Raw genomic sequence first — 12391 nt, forward strand, 5'->3', positions numbered from 1 at the left:
AACCAGGTTTTTCTATTCTAGCTAGTTCCAGTTGAGCCTGCAAAACTGCACAAAATATTAAAGGCATCCCAAAGCAAAATCAACTAAGAGCAGGTGACAGATGCCTGCATGTTTGTATTGGAGGTTTCAGGGACAATAAGGACACATTAAGAATCTGTTGCATCTAGGGAAGCGTTTCCATCCACCCCAGGATGCCGTGCCAGGCACCAGAATGCCCACGGTTACTGCCTCTTGTTTATGCCACATTATCTTTAGTTAGAAATCTAGGGCCTGTTTCTGTAAACTGCTGACCTCCTCCAACTTCCTTTGACTGGAAGCCAATTTGAATGGAGACCTCCTAGCTCCTGAGATGATCAGGCCCTAATGCTGGACTCTGGTCTAACTGTAAAATTATTTGGTTTAATTAAAAACCCCAAACCTACAAACAATGATAAGGCATTTCTATAATATAAACTAGTTGTTCTGGTCTAGAAACAAAGTATAATGTGAAAGGATTTAAAGATGGTCTCTCTGATTCTTGTGGTAATGTCATCAGCAGCTATGTAATAAAAAAAAAAGTCAAACTTTATCCATGCTTTATTGCATATAACTGGATTCTCATCTTTAAGTCTCTGTGGGCTTGAATGGCAAATTCAAGACTCAGGTGCAAAGCTTTCCCAAGTTGTAGGATGTGCAGAACATTTTTCTCAATTCTTTTGATGATATCCAGGCATGAAAACTGGAGTCCCTACAACTATCCTTTGCTTGCAGCGAGCTGTTTTTCAAATGTCCAACACAACGACCTCTCTTGTAAATTTACCATGCAGATTGTAGCTTGCAAATACTTGTGTAGATGAGGTGTGTGTTCAACATGCAGGTAAATGCATCAATCATTTGACTAAAGGCACTGAATTATATTCAGCACATTATGCAGAAACCCAAAAACTAAGGTTTTACCTTTTGCCTTTTCCTGAGTATCCAGTTCTTCCATAGCAGAAGTCTGACCTGTCTGAAGAAGCTCATTCTGCATCAAGCGGCTGCAGACCTGAGGAACAGAATGCATCGGCTGTTATCTCTCATACCTGGGTTCAGATGACAACTGAAACAAACCTATGAGCAGAACAACTGCCTGTAGTTTCTGTCCATAGGGCCATGTCCTAGTCCATTACTAGGGGTGAACCCATTCTACCCTACTGCAGTCCCTGAAAAACTGTTAGCACAAAATGGCTGCTGCATCTCCTCACAGACACAGGGGGCACATCTACACATATGCTTTATTACACTTTACTGGAGTAGACTAATTAGCTCTGTGGTAAAGCATCACTGTCTACACATTCAGTGCTATTAAGTTGCAGTAAATTAATTAACTCCACTGTAGGATAGTATTGTCAGGGACAAGTACTATCCTACAGCGGAGAAGTTGTATGTGGCAACATGCACGTGTAGACAGCAATGGGGCTGGCTGGGGCACAAGGGTGCTACAATGCAGGGGCTGCCTGCTGCGTAGCACCCTCATGCCTCAGTCAGCCCCTCCACAACACATTGAACTAGGGCAGAGCAGCCCTGGGCTGGCAGGCTGATCCCCTGGGTCCTCTAACAGCCGGGGCTACTCCGCCCAGGCTCAATGTGCTGTGGCCCCGAATACACGTGTAAACACGGTGCCTGGGAGCAATAAACTCTGGTGCAGTTTATTGTTATATGCTAATTGCATGTGTAGATACACCCAGCATTACCTTAGTAATTTAGTTCAGACTTTTGTGCTTCCAGTTTAACCTTATTGTGCAAGGAATCTAAAGCTATTCTTTGTTCTGTGTGTTCATAAAGTCTCATTCTAAGTACCAACATTTTTTTTTGTATTTTACCTGTACATACAGCAGGACATCTTCTAAAATGAAGAGAAACTTTGAACTTGCTACCTGTAACTGCTTCCTTGCATTTTAACTTCCCAATGGTTCCCGAACGACTGACTCTCTTTGTAATTAATGAATATGTAGGGGATAAGTAAAATACATTCGTTCTAGAAGCGTTTGTTTGATTCTAAGCAGAAGAAAATGTCTGTAAGTCAGAATACATTTATTTACTCTAAGCTCTCAAATAGCTGGATTTGCAGAAGTGTTAAAGTTTGGTGTTGATATCAGATCAGCATTAGCTACTTGACCCTTTCAGGAATCATTTCAAGTGCATATTTTATGACTTGAAAAGGAACTAAAACTCAGGCAGAGGCCCATCTTGGGGAGAAGACTTGGCACCAATCCCATTAAAACCTGCTGGAAATCACTCCTGAAGAACTTGGATCTCTCCTTACATGTTCAGCAAAGCAGAGATTGGTGCAGGGTATTTGAGACCCAACAGAGGTGTAACATTGGCTGCACTTACTCATTAGAGATCAAATAGGAAGAGGCAAACTTTCAAGTATGACTTTTCATGCAAAGTTAACAGTGCCAAAGGCTGGAAAGTTCCCATTTTTGTAGGTTAACAGTCTCATACAGTTTTCAGTATCACTCCATCAGCTCTAATTGCTCATGTTACAAGCAGAACACATCAGGAAATCTGACTGGCTATAAAAAGCTACTGTTGCACTAGAGGGCAAGAGGATTAATGCCTGATGTTTCGAAGGGCAGCAGCCAGGGTCATCCCTGGCGGGGGGTGTGCAAATTGGGACAACTGCCCTAGGCCCCATGCTTTGGGGGGCACTGTGGAGCCGGGCGGAGTGGCCGTGGTGACTCTGTGCTGCTGCTGGCTTCATGTCTGGCAGCTCAGCACCCCCCTCCCTCCACTGCCAAATCCACTGCCGGCTTCCTCACATCCAGGGGTGGGGCCCCGCACAGACTTATTTGCCCTGGGCCCCATACCCTGCTCAGGTCATCTCTGAAGGTAGCTTTAAGTCTGTGCTACCAATTGTCACCAGGTAACCAAACCAGCTCTTTGGTTACTTTGTCTAATGCTGTGCCAGAGGAACTTAGGAAAATACAGCTTCCTAATGGATGTTGATATACTGAAGGCCCCGAGCAGGTATTGCACCATAAGGGAATGTAGACTCTCCCATTCAAGGGAGATTTGCCTTTATATTGCTGGTGGGGATTGAGCTAATCCCAAATCATTCCTGGAGGAAACAACAATTGGGACACTGGAAAGAAGAAACTTGTCAGATACACAGAAGAAAAAAACGCAGTGGATTAAGAGAAATTCTGTATGGAGATGTCCGAATCTTGTTCGCTGCTGACCTGGGTCCCCATTGTGCTTTTTGAAAAGAGGCCAGTCACTCAATAATTAAACCACGTTCTGCAGACAGAGGCCTGGGCACAGAGGTTTTCACTTTAGCTGAGCTGGCAGCACCAGATTCATGTTCAAATGCTACAGCATACCCTCAGATTTCATGAACAGCTACTTTACCACTCAAAGGCTGTTCCCTGTCTCCTTCAAATGTAGATATGAGGAACCTTCAGTTATCCGAGAGACATCTGTCCACAAGCAGTGAGTGGTCACAGGAAGAAATAAAGGTGGGCATTAAAAAGATGATAATGACAACTTGGCAAATCACTAGTTATGAAGGTGCTGTACATAAAAAGGCTGACAATAAATATATGCTAATCTAGGCCTTCACTGAGGACTGTTCCAGCAGCAACCAATTTGAAATTGCTGCCACATTTTCTCTCAGCGATTAGTGTGGCATATGTGAATGATATTTCAACAGGAATCTTCAAATGGGTTTTCTACACAAAGATGGCAAGGAATCCAATTGCACTCTTTATCAAGGAAAGAGAGAAATATGCATGCGGTGGACACCAAAGGCCAGGTTCTGGCATGTCTCCTGCCAGAAAGACCACACCCAGCAGAAGGAGGCCAAGGCATTGGGAAGTAGCCAGCCCAAACCTAGCTCAACCAAACCGGTAAGAAGGCTATTCCAATGAGCCTCTTGTGACAGCCATGGAAGGGAATTCAAGGCTTCATATTTATGCCTATACAAACCATATCCTGGCAATGGCCCCTACCTCCACAGGCTCCCTGCACATACTGTTCTTTCCCCTGGTTCCATTAGCTTGTTCCTATTTTAATGATGGATTCCCATGGCCATCAGCCTGGCCCCTTATTGGTAAGTCCTTCCCCACATAAGGCGCACAAACTAGTGCAGCCATTTCCTTGCTATTGTCAGCAAGGGGAACTTGCATAATAACAATACCATAAGGCATGACCAAGACAGCCAAATAGGACAATTATTGAACACTGCCCCGGAAAATCTATGTAGTTGTGCCATTACCTTCTGAATCTCAGTAAAACATCCAGTAGAAGGAAAAACCTTGGGGTAATGAGTGGATTTATCCAGCTGTTGCTTGTTAGCTTAATTTGCTGGTTAGGTTTTACTGACAGTGACAGAGACAAAAATATAAGAGTTCCTTATATGGGGAATGACTTATTAATGATGGACAAGTTAATGGCTGGCAAGTCCCAAAGATAACCCCCTATTAAGAGAAGAACAAACTAGTGAATTGTTCATTTGACGTCTTGAAGATTAAGAACTTAAAAGGGACTTGTCTTCTTAGTCTACACTAGTGGTGTCAATCTCACACTGGGCCCTGGACCAAATCTGGACCATAATGGTTTTTTCTAGGCCAGATCCATGGGACCAGCAGCAGCTGTGGCAGGTCTAGTGGGAGCAGCATGGGCTGGGTACAGGCACTAATGGTATCACAGATCTGGGGCAGACGTTGGGATCAGGCAGTGAAGGTTGCACATACAGCCTTCACTTGCCTTCCTGCCACTGACAGCCATGTCCATTGGAGCACAGGGACCCCAAATTCTGCAGCTGATCACACCCACTAACCGCACCTCTCAGCATCCAGTAGCTTGCTGAACTTCTGAGAGTTTGGATGTTTGGCACCCCTGGTCTAAACCAACTCTTAAACTTTTCCTTATAATAGTACTTGATGTATTATTTGGCCCAGATAATATGGAAAAGTCACACTCCACTATTAAATCACATTTCTGCATTGTTGCTAGCTTTACCAACAGTAGATGACAATAGATTTGCTTCTAAAACCTTCACCATTTGTAAGGCCTTAATAGAAACTATGAGGAAAGAACCTCATTTTCCCATCAAGAAAAAGAGACAGATTTAAAGATGTGGGAGTTAAACTTGGCCTGGCAAGTGTCAGGACTGCACAGATTGAGATGTTAATAAATTGCATAGGATAAACTTCAATGACATTTGAAGTAGGACTGAGAAATGGAAGGAAAGATAAATCTCAGGTTTTATAGCATGACAGCTTTCACTTAGAATAAGCCAGGGCCATTCTTTTTCATTTGGATGTCTGGAGAGACATACCGGTAAAGGTAAGGTTAAGGCACAGGCCCTATTTGGTCAAGTGGAGCAAAACTAATAAAATTATGGTTAATGGCATAGGGGACTGGTAGGGAGGACACGGGGGGCATGCGCCCCCCTGACAGGGCCGTCCCTGCCGCTGATGCCGGCTTCTGTGAATGCTTGCCAGCCCTGTTCCCACCACTAGCTTCTGCAGGTGCCCCCTCAGACTAAAGAGGCACCAGTCGCCCATGGTTAATGGTCATGATACCATAGCATTTGGCAATGATACACCAGTATCTGAAGGCTTACCTTACACTCAGGATATATGTGGACTTATAAGGAAAGCAGTTTTGCATAAGCTCTATCTTCAATTTAAAGGCAGCAGGGTGCTCTCAGAAAGATCAGCATTTACTTGAAATAGTTGTTTCAGTGAGTAATTTGATTTGTCAGCTTCCAACAGCAGGTACTAAAAGAAACTCAGCTCCTAGCATTTTAGAACTATTAACAACACTTTTTGGGTTTTTTCACATTAGAGAGAAAACCAGAATTACAAATTGTAGTTCTGTTTTCCATAAAGAAGTGAATGCAAACGTGTGCCTGTTACTGTTTAAAATGGTATTAAACTCCCTCCTGAAGGTAACACACACAGAGGAAGTGAGCCATATCCATAACATACGTTAATTTGTGCTGTGTTAATTTTACTTTAACAGGAAGCAATCTCTTTTCCAGGGTCCAAGTGTAAGGGCCAAGAAAAATAAAACGATTCTCTCACAAGAGGATTAGCAAAGCGTGGGAAGTCTCTTCTGCATTCCTGCTTTGGAAGCATTGAAAAACAAAAGCTCTCATTCATTTTGCGCACTTTTCTCTTTACTGGCAGTTAATGGTACAGTGCAGAATGATTTTTACATGCAAGAAAGAAAACCCTGGCACATTACTGGCTGAAGATAGGAAAAGGAAATAAAAAGTTTAATATAGTGTCTTGGCTACAGGCCATTACTAAAAACATCAACCAGCTTTGTTACAATACCTGAACAGAGTATAAACAGAACAAAGGGTGAAAATGGATTCTTTCATTTTGGTCATAAGGGTCCCTCTTTCACATATTTGTTCTTGCTTTTCCGGGCAACCAGGCAGCTAAGATGACAGTCTGTATAAGGTAAACGTTTTCAGTAGATTGCAGATAGCCTAGGTTTTGATCTGGAGCAGTAAAAGCTAGGGCAGGAACAGGGCTTACCTAGGTATGGGTGCTGAAGGGAGTCATATGATGAGCAAGGTAACTTCAATTGTTTACCTCATCTGAGGTCAGGAGGAGCGAAGTCTAGAACCGAGTTAAATCAGTCATATCATGTGAGCTGCTGCTTCCTGACTGGCTCCTCAGCAGTAAGCAATAGCTTTCCCCGATCTCATCCTCAAGCCAGGTAGTACATCCACTTTTCCAGGGGCCAGAGCCAAGTGGTTGGCAAGGGATCCCCTTACACTGATTAGCTGTATCAATGACTCCTCATTATCAGGAACTGACAACTGTTTCTTTAAGCCTTATAGAAGCTATTGTGAGTTTAAAAAATGTCTACCGTATGCTCACATTCTACCTCAGGAGCCTGAACAACAGGCCCGCCAGCGCGTATTTCTTCACTGCTATGTGGTTAACAACAGCTTGTTTGTTCCTGTAGTTCTGAGACAAACTCCTGAACATTATTCTTGTAAACGATCACAACCCTTAAGATAACTCCTGTAAGTAATCGCCACTCTGAGTAGCTGAGGCAGCAAACGTACAGCTACAGCCAGACAAATCTTCCCCTTGTGAAAAAAGATCTTATTGAGTCTGTAGCTGTTGACACTTTCTCTGAGCGCCAGATGTTTCATAAGGTGGCCCACATCTCAACTTTTTCCAGTGGGGCTTGTTATCTTGCATTAATATTTTAGGGTTTCTAGAAAACTGGATCCTCCTGATGTTCAGTCCCAGTAACTCAGGGATTAAACCTTCCTTTACAAATTAAATCTTGCTGACACATCAGATAGCATTGCCAGCACCCCAGATGTCCTGCCCGCTGATGATTCTCCCAAACTTGGTTCACCCTGTTGGAAGACTGCTGTACATAAGGATTCTGGACAAACTGTCTTTATATATAGATTTTGTTTCACTCATACTTCTGCATTTCTCAGTACCCCCAAATTTGCAAAAAAATATCCTTCTCTAGAGAGCAATAGGCCCAATAGACCAAAGAGAGATTTCCTGATAGATTGTCACCCTTTCGTGCAAGGAGAGGAAAAAGCTGAATATGGCTGAAGACCCAATGCACATGTCTGCAAGATTATAGAAGCCATACTTTACATCCTGTCCTTTCCCATAACTTCTGCCAGGACAACGGGACAAAACTCACTTAGACGTCATGCCTATCAGGTTGACAGGAAGCTGACTGTAGCTTTGTTCCAACTCAGAATTCCAGAAACATGCACACAAGTAGCTGTGTCCTATCTTACATAGTGTTTGTTAAATAAATATGCATAGTCAGGATAGCTGAACTTGGATCTCAGTAACTTAGTCTCAGCCAGTCTCTGCTTCTGGTCCAGACACAAACACTGTACTTCACAAGGTGAATATCATGTACTTCATAGACCCAGGTATGCAAAGGTGCAGGTACACAACCATTGTAATAAAAGCTTTCTTATTTGTTCAAGGCAGTCTCTGACTCTTTTCAGGCACCACCATAATCACTCCGCTGCCTTGCCGCCATACTTTCAATGGCTGTTCGTTAAGTTTGAAGTGAAACATTTCTAGCTGAGTAAGGAATGGGAGCTGACACTTCCATTTTGAGAAAAGGATTTAGAAACAGAGCCTTTCATTGTTTCTCATAAGATTACTGACATTCGCAGAAGGTCTTTTAAAAATTCCTATAAACCACTGCTTCACAGAATTTTGCAAGGAACTGTGGCACATGCAAACTTCAGAAGTGTGTGGATACCAGGCAGAAGTGCTGTCCAAATAGCATAGGCAATGTTGATGACAAGCACCCGTTGTGCTTACCCTTGTGCTATCCCAGTGCTTCAGTATCCTAAATAGGTAAAGCATCTAAATCAGAGTTCCCAGGCTTTTGATACCTGGGGCATAATTTTTTTCTGGATAAAAATTGGCAGCACATTTCACTCTTACTAAAAGGGAAGCGGGAGAAAGCAACAGTGGTACAAACACAGTTTGCAGATGTCCCTTTCTGGCGCAGCTCTCCAGCCACTGGAAGCTACGCGTGTGCTGCAAGAAGGGAACAGAGTGCTGGCAGACAGAGCTGTGCAAAACACCACTGTTTCGTTTCGACTTCCATTTCGCCATTTTGAAGGGGCAGTGTTTCATTTTGTCATTTCGTTTTGAAGCACTGGTCTGTTTCGTTTTGTCAAAACTGTTTTGCTGTTTTGACGCATTTTGACATTTTGCTCATAGGCTATAATGTGAAATCATGAAAATGCCTATAGTTTTGTAATTTCTTGCCTGATTTGGACAACAGTTGCAGGGATGGTAGCCCCTTCTGAGAGCATGAGGCCTGCCAAGTTCCAAGGAGGTAGGTTAAGGGGTTTCTGGGAAACTACATCTCAAACTGCTGACAAGCAACTCGTATCACTTGCTGGCAGCGGCAGCCTGCTGTCATCCCTCACATAGATCTGGGGGCCCGCGCCCCCCAGAAGCGCTGTAGGGCTGTGCCAGACTCCTCCTGGGGGTGCGGGCCCCTGGATCTGCATGCGGAATGACAGCAGGCTGGTGCTGCCAGCTGGGACTGGCGCTGGGTGCAGCATGTGCTGAGTGCCGGAAAGCCTGGTGCTGCCGCTGGCCCCAGCCAGCAGCAGCAGTGTGCTGTCATTCTGCGTGCAGATCTGGGAGCCCGCACAGATCCAGGGGCCCACGTTGCAGCAAGCCTGACTTTGAAATCCAAAACGTTTCAAGTGCGCTCGTTTAACTTCAAAGCTGTTTCAAAGCCTTTTGTTTTGTTTTCGCTGTTTTGAGCTCGAAACGCATCGAAACAGCTTTGAAATGAAACACCCATCAAAATTTCGCACAGCCGCATTGGCATAAGTGTCAGTGGCATGGGCATGCAGTGCTCTGCTGCATCCTACTTAGCATACCTGCTGTGCATCTTAAAATGTAAAAGAATGAAAGAAAAGTATCATTTTTCATGGCATACTTCCACCCCTCTCACAGCACACTAATGTGCTGCAGCACATCCTTTGGGAATCACTGATTTAAAACACTGACTTAAACCTGGCCTGTGTCGGAATGACTAGAAGTTCACTGGCATCTGAAAGCCATCAGTGAGCTATGTGATCAATCCAATGGTTTTGATCTAAATTTTATTATATATTCATTTCTATCATGACTTGTAGTTGTTCTTGCTGTAGCATCAGCAGTGGGATGAAGGGCGGAGTGGAGCTTTAGGATAGAAGTCCCCAAGCCCCCTCAGACCAAACTTGAGGCACACTGGCAGTACCTGTTCTTTATGTCAGGGGGACTTCAGTTGCCAAGGCAATTCACCACCCCATACTTCTCCTATTCAGCACACTAAAATTAAAACATTGTAATCAAAAGCCAATTATTTTGTGAAATGGGCCCTCTTTGCTGATCACTTGTCCTCAGAGAAGGCTGCACCTGACTAACGGATTAAATTAAACTGTAATCTTTCTTAATTAGATTATATATCTCCTTTGACGGTATGTTATATTTGCTTTGTCCACCTATGTAGGCTGGGTCTCACATCTACTTCTCCCATGCAGTAAAATAGTGGGAGTTGTGAGAATAAACATGGATGCTTTTGTGAGGCATTTCAATTCACACTAGGGTATCCAGCTCCAACCTACAGAATACAGGGTATTAAGAGAGTTTCTAGCTAGCTCCATTATAGTTGGCACTCTTTCACTCTAAGGATTTCCTAACTATTAATTGTTGTCAGAAAAAATTGAGATTCCACTAAATTTTGGACTGTAGCAAGTATGTCATGTAAATAAACATTTTAAGACAATTCTTGTGTTATCTCCATTATATCTGATGTTATAAAGGTCTCTGTGATTTCGGAGACAATACAGATATGTACAATACCTTCATAACTTTTGAAGCAACCTCTAGTCCAAACCCCAATATACTGTGTGCTGTGGTACAAAAGTTTTACAAACCTAACTTTGGGGTGGCCACATAATTTATAAATGAGAAATCCCCTAGTGAATTGTGCTAGTCCCCACAGGAGCCAAAAATCCTTGACACCATTCTGTATCCCCATACATGCCACATTTTCAACAGCTAACTATTTTTAAAATATCAGAGTTTTATCAGGATTTTTTAATTCTCTCAGCATGTAAAGGCAAACTGCTATAAATACTGAGTCTAATGCACTAAAAAACAGCCTAGTGCACTGTCCAGCAAAATTCAAGAGCAGCATTGACTTTACTGTTATTTTTAAGATTAAAAAAAACTGGGCAGGAGAAATACCTTAAAGAAGTAGGGTGAGTGTCATCAATGAGATGAGTGTTGCACAATCTCCATGAAGTAATAGAACAAAGAGGACTAACATGCTACAGAGTTTGCCTCCACATAATTACTTCCTATAGGTATCCCATCTTACAGGTGGTTTTGGCAGCTGTAGGTCCACATATTAATAAGGGTTTACACTCTTCTGCTGAGCCAAGGTGTACATGCACAAAGCATATTAGGTGTGCTAATTCCTATCTAATTCATACACACCTAAGTTTGGATTTTCAAAGGAGTTGAAGGGAGTAAGACAGCCATATGGGTCAGGCACCTACCTCCCTTCAACTCCTTGAAAGATGTCAGCCTGCTTACCCAACCAAGATGCACAAGCAGAAGTGTCCCTTTCACCCTTTAGGCCAAACCCAGAACAGCCTAAAGTAACATTTTATGAAATACATGAACGGTAATCATTGACACCCATAAAACCCCATATAACTTTTTCCTTGTGGCTACATGAGCAGATACCTCAAGGCAGCATTGCCCTGTTTCATCTGGAAGGAACCTCTCTGTTTTCTGAGACAGATGATCAGAAAATCCTGCCAGTTTAGAAAACTTCTCTTAGTGCTAAGAGTTTATTACATTCTAACCATGGGGACTTGAACACTAAGATACAATTAATTCAATGGTTCGCAACCTTCCTAGACTCAAGGCATCCCTGGGAAAATGACAGCTCTTCGTTTTCACTTGGTTTATGACTACACGAAAAATAGGGCAATTCTTCAACTCGGAAATTACAAGAGGTCAAAATGTTTTTAATGTTATGGATTCTTATTTGAATTCTCTGGATTTATCACGTGAACTACTTAAAAGTGCTAACACTGAAGCAGCAGCCTGGTTGATAATCAATGTATTAGTTGGATACAAATGGCATCAAGGCAGTATGAGCTTCATTGTGCTCACAGTGTAAGAGCGGATCTGCTCCCAGAGCCACATAATGAACTACGACCCATTGGACTGCTCTGAATCACAAAAATCAGTCTGTAGCAATCGCTGACAAAAATGGTCAGGATACTATGAGTACATCTAAGCAGTGCTGTGCTGAGACACAAATTTTGCTTCCTGCTTCTGAACCGTGGCTACGCTGCTTCTGATTTGGAAGCTAACCTATGTGGAATTTCTGTGCCTCATATAGACATACTTTCAAAATTGACCTAATTATACACATGTAGAAAAAAAGATTCCTCCAGTCTTGGCTGACTGCGTGGCAGAGTAAGTCCTCCTACAAACACAGAGCATCCAGGAGTGTTGCACCCCAGGAGATAGTCTGGGTGAGGCAGCAGGAAAGCAACAAGGCTAGGCCCCAGGTCCTTGCAAGGGCAGCAAGCAAGACTGTTATTTCCTTACAGTAAAACAGTTCTTTATATAAGATCCTCCAAAGAAAGTATTGTTTCCACATCACAAGCCTCATTAAGATATGACAGACCGTATGCAGCAGCTCAGTTGCCCTGAGCCGTCTCAATTGTTGCTTCAGACACAACCTCTCACAGCCACAGTAAGCATCCATTAGCTTAAGTTAATGAAGGACTCCTTTCCTTTTGCTCATTAGGACCACAGACAAATGGCAGCCATCTTGGCAGTTGTTACAGCACAGTGTCTGAATGCTTCTA

Source organism: Alligator mississippiensis, chromosome 5 (assembly GCF_030867095.1).
Source record: "Alligator mississippiensis isolate rAllMis1 chromosome 5, rAllMis1, whole genome shotgun sequence".
NCBI lineage: Eukaryota > Metazoa > Chordata > Crocodylia > Alligatoridae > Alligator > Alligator mississippiensis.